Source organism: Schistocerca serialis, chromosome 10, assembly GCF_023864345.2.
Source record: "Schistocerca serialis cubense isolate TAMUIC-IGC-003099 chromosome 10, iqSchSeri2.2, whole genome shotgun sequence".
NCBI classification, from domain to species: domain Eukaryota; kingdom Metazoa; phylum Arthropoda; class Insecta; order Orthoptera; family Acrididae; genus Schistocerca; species Schistocerca serialis.
In genome coordinates, this window is record NC_064647.1 from 63,525 (window position 1) to 77,740 (window position 14,216).

Sequence of the window (14,216 nt, forward strand, 5' to 3'; positions counted from 1 at the left end):
TTCTCCTTTGAGTGTAGATTGTCGAATCCGACGCAAAACTCATAGTTAATTGTAATGCTCAGTGCCTCCTAATGCCGATGGAAGACTCAAATTGCGTCGCGATTCAATACATCGTCCTCCAGCCGATTTGTCTCCAAGGGTCTATTGCTGCCTGTGGCACCTAATGGTCGTTCTCCTGTGAGTCTAGATTTTCGAATCCGACGCAATACTGATAGTTAATTGTAACGTTCAAGGCCTCCTAATGACGATGTAACACTCAATTTGCGTCGAGATTCAATACATCATCCTCCAGCCGACTTGTCTCCAAGTGGATATTGCTGCCTCGGGCACCATATGGTCCGTCTCCTGTGAGTCCAGATTTTCGAATCCGACGCGAAACTGATAGTTAATTGTAACGTTCAGGGCCTCCCAATGACGATGGAACAAACAAATTGCTTCGAGACTCAATACATCGTCCGCCAGCCTACTTGTCTCCAAGGGGATATTGCTGCCTGGGGCACCTTATGGTCCGTCTCCTGTGAGGTTAGATTTTCGAATCCGACGCAATACTGATAGTTAATTGTAACGTTGAGGGCCTCCTAATGACGATGGAACAATCAAATTGTTTCGAGATTCAATACATCGTCCTCCAGCCGACTTGTCTCCAAGAGGATATTGCTGCCTCGGGCACCATATGTTCCGTCTCCTGTGAGTCTAGATTTTCGAATCCGACGCGAAACTGATAGTTAATTGTAACTTTCAGGGCCTCCTAATGACGGTGGAACACTGAAATTGCGTCGCGATTCAATTCATCGTCCTCTAGCCGATTTGTTTCCAAGAGTCTATTGTAGCCCCGGGTGCCTTTTGGTCGTTCTCCTGTGAGTCTAGATTATCGAATCCGACGCAAAATTTATAGTTAATTGCAACATTCACGGCCTCCTAATGACGATGGAACACTCAAATTGCTTCGAGATTCAGTACATCGTCCTCCAGCCGACTTGTCTCCAAGGGTCTATTGCTGACTCGGCACCTTATGGTCGTGCTCCTGTGAGTCTAGATTTTCGAATCCGACGCATAACTGATACTTAATTGTAACGTTCACGGCGTCCTAATAACGATGGAACACTCAGATTGCGTCGAGATTCAATACGTCGTCCTCCAGCCGACTTATCTCCAAGTGTCTATTGCTGTCTCGGGCACCTTATGGTCGTTCTCCTCTGAGTCTACATTTTCGAATCCGGCGCAAAACTGATATTTAGTTGTAACGCTCATGGCCACCTAATGACGATGGAACAAACAAATTGCTTCGAGACTCAATACATCGTCCGCCAGCCGACTTGTCTCCAAGGGGATATTGCTGCCTGGGGCAGTGTGAGTCTCGATTTTCGAATCCGACGCGAAACTGATAGTTAATAGTAACGTTCATGGCCTCCTAATGACGATGGAACAGTCAAATTGTGTCGAAATTCAATACATCGTCCTTGAGCCGACTTGTCTCCAAGGTTCTATTGCTGCCTCGGTCACCTTATGGTCGATCTCCTGTGAGTCTCGATTTTCGAATCCAATGAAAAACTGATAGTTAATTGTAACATTCAGGGCCTCCGAATGACGATGGAACACTCAAATTGCGTCGAGATACAATACATCGTCCTACAGCCGACTTGTCACCATGGGAATATTGCTGCCTCGGGCACCATATGGTCCGTCTCCTGTGAGTCTAGATTTTCGAATCCGACGCGTAACTGATAGTTAATTGTAACTTTCAGGGCCTCCTTATGACGATGGAACACTCAAATTGCGTCGCGATTCAATTCATCGACCTCCAGCCGATTTGTTTCCAAGAGTCTATTGTAGCGCCGGGCGCCTTTTGGTCGTTCTCCTGTGAGTCTAGAATATCGAATCCGACGCAAAACTTATAGTTAATTGTAACGTTTACGGCCTCCTAATGTCGATGGAACACTCAAATTGTTTCGAGATTCAGTACATCGTCCTCCAGCCGACTTGTCTCCAAGGGTCTATTGCTGACTTTGGCACCTTATGGCCGTGCTCCTGTGAGTCTAGATTTTCGTATCCGACGCATAACTGATACTTAATTGTAAAGTTCACGGCCTACTAATAACGATGGAACACTCAAATTGCTTCGAGATTCAATACATCGTCCTCCACCCGATTTGTCTCAAAGGGTCTATTGCTGCCTCTGGCACCTTATGGTCGTGCTCCTGTGAGTCTAGATTTTCGAATCCGACGCGAAACTGATAGTTAATTGTAACGTTCAGGGCCTCCTAATGACGATGGAACACTCAAATTGCGTCGAGATCAATACATCGTCTTCCAGGCGACTTGTCTCCAAGGGTCTATTGTGGCCTCGGGCGCCCTTTGTTCATCGTCCTGTGAGTCTAGATTTTCGCATCCGACGCAAAACTGATACTTAATTGTTACGTTCACTTCCTCCTAATGACGATGGAACACTCACATTGCGTCGAGATTCAATACATCGTCCTCCAGCCGATCTGTCTCCAAGGGTCTATTGCTGCCTCTGGCACCATATGGTCCGTCTCCTGTGAGTCTAGATTTTCGAATCCGACGCAAAACTGATGGTTAATTGTAATTTTCAGTGCCTGCTAATGCCGATGGAACACTCAAATTGTGTCGAGATTCAATACATCGTCCTCCAGCCGATCTGTCTCCAAGGGTCTATTGCTGCCTGTGGCACCTAATGGTCGTTCTCCTGTGAGTCTAGATTTTCGAATCCGACGCAATACTGATAGTTAATTGCAACGTTCAGGGCCTCCTAATGACGATGGAACACTCAAATTGCGTCGAGATTCAATATATCCTCATCCAGCCGACTTGTCTCCAAGGTTCTCTTGCTGCCTCGGGCACCTTATGGTCGATCTCCTGTGAGTCTAGATTTTCGAATGCAATGAAAAACTGATAGTTAATTGTAACGTCCAGGGCCTCCTAATGACGATGGAACACTCAAATTGCGTCGAGATTCAATACATCTCGTCCAGGCGACTTGCATCCAAGCGTCTATTGCTGCCTCCGGCACCTTATGGTCGTTCTCCTCTGAGTCTACATTTTGAATCCGACGAAAAACTGATAGTTAATTGTAACGTTCAGAGCCTCCTAATGACGATGGAACACTCAAATTGCGTCGAGATTCAATACATCGTCCTCCAGCCGACTTGTCTTCAAGGGGATATTGCTGCCTCGCGCACCATATGGTCCGTCTGCTGTGAGTCTAGATTTTCGAATCCGACGCGTAACTGATAGTTAATTGTAACTTTCAGGGCCTCCTAATGACGATGGAACACTCAGATTGCGTCGCGATTCAATTCATCGTCCTCCAGCCGATTTGTTTCCAAGGGTCTATTGTGGCCTCGGGCGCCCATTGTTCGTCCTCCTGTGAGTCTAGATTTTCGCATCCGACGCATAACTGATACTTAATAGTAACGTTCACTTCCTCCTAATGACGATGGAACACTCAAATTGCGTCGAGATTCAATACATCGTCCTCCAGCCGACTTGTCTCCAAGGGTCTATTGCTGCCTCTGGCACCTTATGCTCCGTCTCCTGTGAGTCTAGATTTTCGAATCCGACGCAAAACTGATGGTTAATTGTAATGTTCAGTGCCTCCTAATGCCATGGAACACTCAAATTGCGTTGCGATTCAATACATCGTCCTCCAGCCGATCTGTCTCCAAGGGTCTATTGCTGCCTGTGGCACCTAATGGTCGTTCTCCTGTGAGTCTAGATTTTCGAATCCGACGCAATACTGATAGTTAATTGTAACGTTCAGGGCCTCCTAATGACGATGGAACACTCAACTTGCGTCGAGATTCAATACATCGTCCTCCAGCGAATTGTCTCCAAGGGGATATTGCTGCATCGGGCACCATATGGTCCGTCTCCTGTGAGTCTAGATTTTCGAATCCGACGCGTAACTGATAGTTAATTGTAACTTTCAGGGCCTCCTAATGACGATGGAACACTCAAATTGCGTCGCGATTCAATTCATCGTCCTCCAGCCGATTTGTTTCCAAGAGTCTATTGTAGCCCCGGGCGCCTTTTGGTCGTTCTTCTGTGAGTCTAGATTATCGAATCCGACGCAAAACTTATAGTTAATTGTAACGTTCACGGCCTCCTAATGACGATGGAACACTCAAATTGCTTCGAGATTCAGTACATCGTCCTCCAGCCGACTTGTCTCCAAGGGTCTATTGCTGACTCTGGCACCTTATGGTCGTGCTCCTGTGAGTCTAGATTTTCGAATCCGACGCATTACTGATTCTTAATTGTAAAGTTCACGGCCTCCTAATGACGATGGAACACTCAAATTGCGTCGAGATTCAATACATCGTCCTCCAGCCGACTTGTCTCCAAGGGTCTATTGCTGTCTCGGGCACCTTATGGTCATTCTCCTCTGAGTCTACATTTTCGAATCCGACGCAAAACTGATAGTTAATTGTAACGTTCAGGGCCTCCAAATGACGATGGAACACTCAAATTGCGTCGAGATTCAATACATCGTCCTCCAGCCGACTTGTCTCCAAGCGCGTATTGTGGCATCGGCCGCCCTTTGTTCGTCCTCCTGTGAGTCTAGATTTTCGAATCCGACGCATAACTGATACTTAATTGTAACGTTCACGGCCACCTAATGACGATGGAACACTCAAATTGCTTCGCGATTAAATACATCGTCCTCCAGGCGACTTCATCCAAGGGTCTATTGCTGCCTCGGGCACATTATGGTCGATCTCCTCTGAGTCTACATTTTGAATCCGACGAAAAACTGATAGTTAATTGTAACGTTCAGAGCCTCCTAATGACGATGGAACACTCAAATTGCGTCGAGATTCAATACATCGTCCTCCAGCCGACTTGTCTCCAAGGGTCTATTGAGGCCTCATGCGCCCTTTGTTCGTCCTCCTGTGAGTCTAGATTTTCGCATCCGACGCATAACTAATACTTAATTGTAACGTTCAGAGCCTCCTAATGACGATGGATCACTCATATTGCGTCGAGATTCAATACGTCGTCCTCCAGCTGACTTATCTCCAAGGGTCTATTGCTGCCTCGGGCATCTTATTGTCGTTCTCCTTTGAGTCTAGATTGTCGAATCCGACGCAATACTCATAGTTAATTGTAATGTTCAGTGCCTCCTAATGCCGATGGAACACTCAAATTCCGTCGCGATTCAATACATCGTCCTCCAGCCGATTTGTCTCCAAGGGTCTATTGCTGCCTCGGGCACCTAATGGTCGTTCTCCTGTGAGTCTAGATTTTCGAATCCGACGCAATACTGATAGTTAATTGTAACGTTCAAGGCCTCCTAATGCCGATGGAACTCTCAAATTGCGTCGCGATTCAATACATCGTCCTCCAGCCGATTTGTCTCCAACGGGATATTGCCTCCTCGGGCACCATATGGTCCTTCTCCTGTGGGTCCAGATTTTCGAATCCGACGCAAAACTGAAAGTTAATTATAACGTTCAGGGCCTCCTAATCACGATGGAACACTCAAATTGCGTCGCGATTCTATACATCGTCCTCCAGCCGACTTGTTTCCAAGTGTCAATTGTTGCCCCAGGCGCCTTTTGGTCGTTCTCCTGTGAGTCTAGATTATCGAATCCGACGCAAAACTCATAGTGAATTGTAACGTTCACGGCCTTCTAATGACGATGGAACACTCAAATTGCTTCGAGATTCAATACATCGTCCTCCAGCCGACTTGTCTCCAAGAGTCTATTGCTGCCTCGGGCACCTTATGGTCGTTCTCCTCTGAGTCTACATTTTCGAATCCGACGCAAAACTGATATTTAGTTGTAACGTTCAGGGCCTCCCAATGACGATGGAACAAACAAATTGCTTCGAGACTCAATACATCGTCCGCCAGCCTACTTGTCTCCAAGGGGATATTGCTGCCTGGGGCACCTTATGGTCCGTCTCCTGTGAGTCTAGATTTTCGAATCCGACGCAATAATGATAGTTAATTGTAACGTTCAGGGCCTCCTAATGACGATGGAAGCCTGAAATTGCGTCGAGATTCAATACATCGTCCTCCAGCCGACTTGTCTCCAAGGGTCTATTGAGGCCTCATGCGCCCTTTGTTCGTCCTCCTGTGAGTCTAGATTTTCGCATCCCACGCATAACTAATACTTAATTGTAACGTTCAGAGCCTCCTAATGACGATGGAACACTCATATTGCGTCGAGATTCAATACGTCGTCCTCCAGCCGACTTATCTCCAAGGGTCTATTGCTGCCTCGGGCACCTTATTGTCGTTCTCCTTTGAGTCTAGATTGTCGAATCCGACGCAATACTCATAGTTAATTGCAATGTTCAGTGCCTCCTAATGCCGATGGAACACTCAAATTCCGTCGCGATTCAATACATCGTCCTCCAGCCGATTTGTCTCCAAGGGTCTATTGCTGCCTCGGGCACTTAATGGTCGTTCTCCTGTGAGTCTAGATTTTCGAATCTGACGCAATACTGATAGTTAATTGTAACGTTCAAGGCCTCCTAATGCCGATGGAACCCTCAAATTGCGTCGCGATTCAATACATCGTCCTCCAGCCGATTTGTCTCCATGGGTCTATTGCTGCCTCGGGCACCTTATGGTTGTTCTCCTCTGAGTCTACATTTTCGAATCCGACGCAAAACTGATATTTAGTTGTAACGTTCAGGGCCTCCTAATGACGATGGAACAAACAAATTGCTTCGAGACTCAATACATCGTCCGCCAGCCTACTTGTCTCCAAGGGGATATTGCTGCCTGGGGCACCTTATGGTCCGTCTCCTGTGAGTCTAGATTTTCGAATCCGACGCAATACTGATAGTTAATTGTAACGTTCAGGGCCTCCTAATGACGATGGAACCCTGAAATTGCGTCGAGATTCAATACATCGTCCTCCAGCCGACTTGTCTCCAAGTGGATGTTGCTGCCTCGGGCACCATATGGTCCGTCTCCTGTGAGTCTAAATTTTCGAATCCGACGCGAAACTGATAGTTAATTGTAACTTTCAGGGCCTCCTAATGACGGTGGAACACTCAAATTGCGTTGCGATTCAATTCATCTTCCTCCAGCCGATTTGTTTCCAAGAGACTATTGTAGCCCCGGGCGCCTTTTGGTCGTTCTCCTGTGAGTCTAGATTTTCGAATCCGACGCGAAACTGACAGTTAATTGTAACGTTCAGAGCCTCCTAATGACGATGGATCACTCATATTGCGTCGAGATTCAATACGTCGTCCTCCAGCCGACTTATCTCCAAGGGTCAATTGCTGCCTCGGGCACCTTATTGTCGTTCTCCTTTGAGTGTAGATTGTCGAATCCGACGCAAAACTCATAGTTAATTGTAATGCTCAGTGCCTCCTAATGCCGATGGAACACTCAAATTGCGTCGCGATTCAATACATCAACCTCCAGCCGATTTGTCTCCAAGGGTCTATTGCTGCCTGTGGCACCTAATGGTCGTTCTCCTGTGAGTCTAGATTTTCGAATCCGACGCAATACTGATAGTTAATTGTAACGTTCAAGGCCTCCTAATGACGATGTAACACTCAATTTGCGTCGAGATTCAATACATCATCCTCCAGCCGACTTGTCTCCAAGGGGATATTGCTGCCTCGGGCACCATATGGTCCGTCTCCTGTGAGTCCAGATTTTCGAATCCGACGCGAAACTGATAGTTAATTGTAACGTTCAGGGCCTCCTAATTACGATGGAACAAACAAATTGCTTCGAGACTCAATACATCGTCCGCCAGCCTACTTGTCTCCAAGGGGAAATTGCTGCCTGGGGCACCTTATGGTCCGTCTCCTGTGAGGTTAGATTTTCGAATCCGACGCAATACTGATAGTTAATTGTAACGTTCAGGGCCTCCTAATGACGATGGAACAATCAAATTGTTTCGAGATTCAATACATCGTCCTCCAGCCGACTTGTCTCCAAGAGGATATTGCTGCCTCGGGCACCATATGGTCCGTCTCCTGTGAGTCTAGATTTTCGAATCCGACGCGAAACTGATAGTTAATTGTAACTTTCAGGGCCTCCTAATGACGGTGGAACACTCAAATTGCGTCGCGATTCAATTCATCGTCCTCCAGCCGATTTGTTTCCAAGAGTCTATTGTAGCCCCGGGCGCCATTTGGTCGTTCTCCTGTGAGTCTAGATTATCGAATCCGACGCAAAATTTATAGTTAATTGCAACATTCACGGCCTCCTAATGACGATGGAACACTCAAATTGCTTCGAGATTCAGTACATCGTCCTCCAGCCGACTTGTCTCCAAGGGTCTATTGCTGACTCGGCACCTTATGGTCGTGCTCCTGTGAGTCTAGATTTTCGAATCCGACGCATAACTGATACTTAATTGTAACGTTCACGGCCTCCTAATAACGATGGAACACACAGATTGCGTCGAGATTCAATATGTCGTCCTCCAGCCGACTTATCTCCAAGGGTCTATTGCTGCCTCGGGCACCTTATGGTCGTTCTCCTCTGAGTCTACATTTTCGAATCCGGCGCAAAACTGATATTTAGTTGTAACGCTCAGGGCCTCCTAATGACGATGGAACAATCAAATTGCTTCGAGACTCAATACATCGTCCGCCAGCCGACTTGTCTCCAAGGGGATATTGCTGCCTGGGGCAGTGTGAGTCTCGATTTTCGAATCCGACGCGAAACTGATAGTTAATAGTAACGTTCATGGCCTCCTAATGACGATGGAACAGTCAAATTGTGTCGAAATTCAATACATCGTCCTTGAGCCGACTTGTCTCCAAGGTTCTATTGCTGCCTCGGTCACCTTATGGTCGATCTCCTGTGAGTCTTGATTTTCGAATCCAATGAAAAAGTGATAGTTAATTGGTACATTCAGGGCCTCCGAATGACGATGGAACACTCAAATTGCGTCGAGATACAATACATCGTCCTCCAGCCGACTTGTCTCCATGGGAATATTCCTGCCTCGGGCACCATATGGTCCGTCTCCTGTGAGTCTAGATTTTCGAATCCGACGCGTAACTGATAGTTAATTGTAACTTTCAGGGCCTCCTTATGACGATGGAACACTCAAATTGCGTCGCGATTCAATTCATCGACCTCCAGCCGATTTGTTTCCAAGAGTCTATTGTAGCCCCGGGCGCCTTTTGGTCGTTCTCCTGTGAGTCTAGAATATCGAATCCGACGCAAAACTTATAGTTAATTGTAACGTTTACGGCCTCCTAATGTAGATGGAACACTCAAATTGTTTCGAGATTCAGTACATCGTCCTCCAGCCGACTTGTCTCCAAGGGTCTATTGCTGACTTTGGCACCTTATGGTCGTGCTCCTGTGAGTCTAGATTTTCGAATCCGACGCATAACTGATACTTAATTGTAAAGTTCACGGCCTCCTAATAACGATGGAACACTCAAATTGCTTCGAGATTCAATACATCGTCCTCCACCCGATTTGTCTCAAAGGGTCTATTGCTGCCTCTGGCACCTTATGGTCGTGCTCCTGTGAGTCTAGATTTTCGAATCCGACGCGAAACTGATAGTTAATTGTAACGTTCAGGGCCTCCTAATGACGATGGAACACTCAAATTGCGTCGAGATTCAATACATCGTCTTCCAGGCGACTTGTCTCCAAGGGTCTATTGTGGCCTCGGGCGCCCTTTGTTCATCGTCCTGTGAGTCTAGATTTTCGCATCCGACGCATAACTGATACTTAATTGTAACGTTCACTTCCTCCTAATGACGATGGAACACTCACATTGCGTCGAGATTCAATACATCGTCCTCCAGCCGACTTGTCTCCAAGGGTCTATTGCTGCCTCTGGCACCTTATGCTCCGTCTCCTGTGAGTCTAGATTTTCGAATCCGACGCAAAACTGATGGTTAATTGTAATTTTCAGTGCCTCCTAATGCCGATGGAACACTCAAATTGCGTCGAGATTCAGTACATCGTCCTCCAGCCGATCTGTCTCCAAGGGTCTATTGCTGCCTGTGGCACCTAATGGTCGTTCTCCTGTGAGTCTAGATTTTCGAATCCGACGCAATACTGATAGTTAATTGTAACGTTCAGGGCCTCCTAATGACGATGGAACACTCAAATTGCGTCGAGATTCAATATATCCTCCTCCAGCCGACTTGTCTCCAAAGTTCTCTTGCTGCCTCGGGCACCTTATGGTCGATCTCCTGTGAGTCTAGATTTTCGAATGCAATGAAAAACTGATAGTTAATTGTAACGTTCAGGGCCTCCTAATGACGATGGAACACTCAAATTGCGTCGAGATTCAATACATCGTCCTCCAGGCGACTTGCATCCAAGCGTCTATTGCTGCCTCCGGCACCTTATGGTCGTTCTCCTCTGAGTCTACATTTTGAATCCGACGAAAAACTGATAGTTAATTGTAACGTTCAGAGCCTCCTAATGACGATGGAACACTCAAATTGCATCGAGATTCAATACATCGTCCTCCAGCCGACTTGTCTCCAAGGGTCTATTGTGGCCTCGGGCACCCTTTGTTCGTCCTCCTGTGAGTCTAGATTTTCGCATCCGACGCATAACTGATACTTAATTGTAACGTTCACTTCCTCCTAATGACGATGGAAGACTCAAATTGCGTCGAGATTCAATACATCGTCCTCCAGCCGACTTGTCTCCAAGGGTCTATTGCTGCCTCTGGCACCTTATGCTCCATCTCCTGTGAGTCTAGATTTTCGAATCCGACGCAAAACTGATGGTTAATTGTTATGTTCAGTGCCTCCTAATGCCGATGGAACACTCAAATTGCGTTGCGATTCAATACATCGTCCTCCAGCCGATCTGTCTCCAAGGGTCTATTGCTGCCTGTGGCACCTAATGGTCGTTCTCCTGTGAGTCTAGATTTTCGAATCCGACGCAATAGTGATAGTTAATTGTAACGTTCAGGGCCTCCTAATGACGATGGAACACTCAAATTGCGTCGAGATTCAATACATCCTCCTCCAGCCGACTTGTCTCCAAGGATCTATTGCTGCCTCGCGCACCATATGGTCCGTCTGCTGTGAGTCTAGATTTTCGAATCCGACGCGTAACTGATAGTTAATTGTAACTTTCAGGGCCTCCTAATGACGATGGAACACTCAGATTGCGTCGCGATTCAATTCATCGTCCTCCAGCCGATTTGTTTCCAAGGGTCTATTGTGGCCTCGGGCGCCCATTGTTCGTCCTCCTGTGAGTCTAGATTTTCGAATCCGACGCATAACTGATACTTAATTGTAACGTTCACTTCCTCCTAATGACGATGGAACACTCAAATTGCGTCGAGATTCAATACATCGTCCTCCAGCCGACTTGTCTCCAAGGGTCTATTGCTGCCTCTGGCACCTTATGCTCCGTCTCCTGTGAGTCTAGATTTTCGAATCCGACGCGTAACTGATAGTTAATTGTAACTTTCAGGGCCTTCTAATGACGATGGAACACTCAAATTGCGTCGCGATTCAATTCATCGTCCTCCAGCGAATTGTCTCCAAGGGGATATTGCTGCATCGGGCACCATATGGTCCGTCTCCTGTGAGTCTAGATTTTCGAATCCGACGCGTAACTGATAGTTAATTGTAACTTTCAGGGCCTCCTAATGACGATGGAACACTCAAATTGCGTCGAGATTCAATACATCGTCCTCCAGCCGACTTGTCTCCAAGGGTTTATTGTGGCCTCGGGCGCCCATTGTTCGTCCTCCTGTGAGTCTAGATTTTCGAATCCGACGCAATACTGATAGTTAATTGTAACGTTGAGGGCCTCCTAATGACGATGGAACACTCACATTACGTCGAGATTCAATAAAACGTCCTCCAGGCGACTTGTATCCAAGGGTCCATTGCTGCCTCGGGCACCATATGGTCGTTCTCCTCTTAGTCTACATTTTGAATCCGACGAAAAACTGATAGTTAATTGTAACGTTCAGGGCCTGCTTATGACGATGGAACACTCAAATTGCGTCGAGATTCAATACATCGTCCTCCAGCTGACTAGTCCCCAACGGTCTATTGCTGCCACTGGCACCTTATGCTCCGTCTCCTTTGAGTCTAGATTTTCGAATCTGACGCAAAACTGATGGTTAATTGTAATGTTCAGGGGCTCCTAATGTGTTTGGAACACTCAAATTGCGTCGCGATTCCATGCATCGTCCTCCAGGCGACTTCATCCAAGGGTCTATTGCTGCCTCGGGCACCTTATGGTCGTTCTCCTCTGAGTCTACATTTTGAATCCGACGAAAAACTGATAGTTAATTGTATTGTTCAGAGCCTCCTAATGACGATGGAACACTCAAATTGCGTCGAGATTCAATACATCGTCCTCCAGCCGACTTGTCTCCAAGGGTCTATTGAGGCCTCATGCGCCCTTTGTTCGTCCTCCTGTGAGTCTAGATTTTGGCATCCGACGCATAACTAATACTTAATTGTAACGTTCAGAGCCTCCTAATGACGATGGATCACTCATATTGCGTCGACATTCAATACGTCGTCCTCCAGCCGACTTATCTCCAAGGGTCTATTGCTGCCTCGGGCACCTTATTGTCGTTCTCCTTTGAGTCTAGATTGTCGAATCCGACGCAATACTCATATTTAATTGTAATGTTCAGTGCCTCCTAATGCCGATGGAACACTCAAATTCCGTCGCGATTCAATACATCGTGCTCCAGCCGATTTGTCTCCAAGGGTCTATTGCTGCCTCGGGCACCTAATGGTCGTTCTCCTGTGAGTCTAGATTTTCGAATCCGACGCAATACTGATAGTTAATTGTAACGTTCAAGGCCTCCTAATGCCGATGGAGCTCTCAAATTGCGTCGCGATTCAATACATCGTCCTCCAGCCGATTTGTCTCCAAGGGGATATTGCTGCCTCGGGCACCATATGGTCCGTCTCCTGTGAGTCCAGATTTTCGAATCCGACGCAAAACTGAAAGTTAATTATAACGTTCAGGGCCTCCTAATCACGATGGAACACTCAAATTGCGTCGCGATTCTATACATCGTCCTCCAGCGGACTTGTTTCCAAGTGTCAATTGTTGCCCCGGGCGCCTTTTGGTCGTTCTCCTGTGAGTCTAGATTATCGAATCCGACGCAAAACTCATAGTGAATTGTAACGTTCACGGCTTTCTAATGACGACGGAACACTCAAATTGCCTCGAGATTCAATACATCGTCCTCCAGCCGACTTGTCACCAAGAGTCTATTGCTGCCACTGGCATCTTATGGTCGTCCACCTGTGAGTCTAGATTTTCGAATCCGACGCGAAACTGATAGTTAATTGTAACGATGAGGGCCTCCTAATGACGATGTAACGCTCAAATTGCTTCGAGATTCAATACATCGTCCTCCAGCCGACTTGTCTCCAAGGGTCTATTGCTGCCTCGGGCACCTTATGGTCGTTCTCCTCTGAGTCTACATTTTCGAATCCGACGCAAAACTGATATTTAGTTGTAACGTTCAGGGCCTCCTAATGACGATGGAACAAACAAATTGCCTCGAGACTCAATACATCGTCCGCCAGCCTACTTGTCTCCAAGGGGATATTGCTGCCTGGGGCACCTTATGGTCCGTCTCCTGTGAGTCTAGATTTTCGAATCCGACGCAATACTGATAGTTAATTGTAACGTTCAGGGCCTCCTAATGACGATGGAACCCTGAAATTGCGTCGAGATTCAATACATCGTCCTCCAGCCGACTTGTCTCCAAGGGTTTATTGAGGCCTCATGCGCCCTTTGTTCGTCCTCCTGTGAGTCTAGATTTTCGCATCCGACGCATAACTAATACTTAATTGTAACGTTCAGAGCCTCCTAATGACGATGGATCACTCATATCGCGTCGAGATTCAATACGTCGTCCTCCAGCCAACTTATCTAAAAGGGTCTATTGCTGCCTCGGGCACCTTATTGTCGTTCTCCTTTGAGTCTAGATTGTCGAATCCGACGCAATACTCATAGTTAATTGTAATGTTCAGTGCTTCTTATGCCGATGAAACACTCAAATTCCGTCGCGATTCAATACATCGTCCTCCAGCCGATTTGTCTCCGAGGGTCTATTGCTGCCTCGGGCACCTAATGGTCGTTCTCCTGTGAGTCTAGATTTTCGAAGCCGACGCAATACTGATAGTTAATTGTAACGTTCAAGGCCTCCTAATGCCGATGGAACTCTCAAATTGCGTCGCGATTCAATACATCGTCCTCCAGCCGATTTGTCTCCAAGGGTCTATTGCTGCCT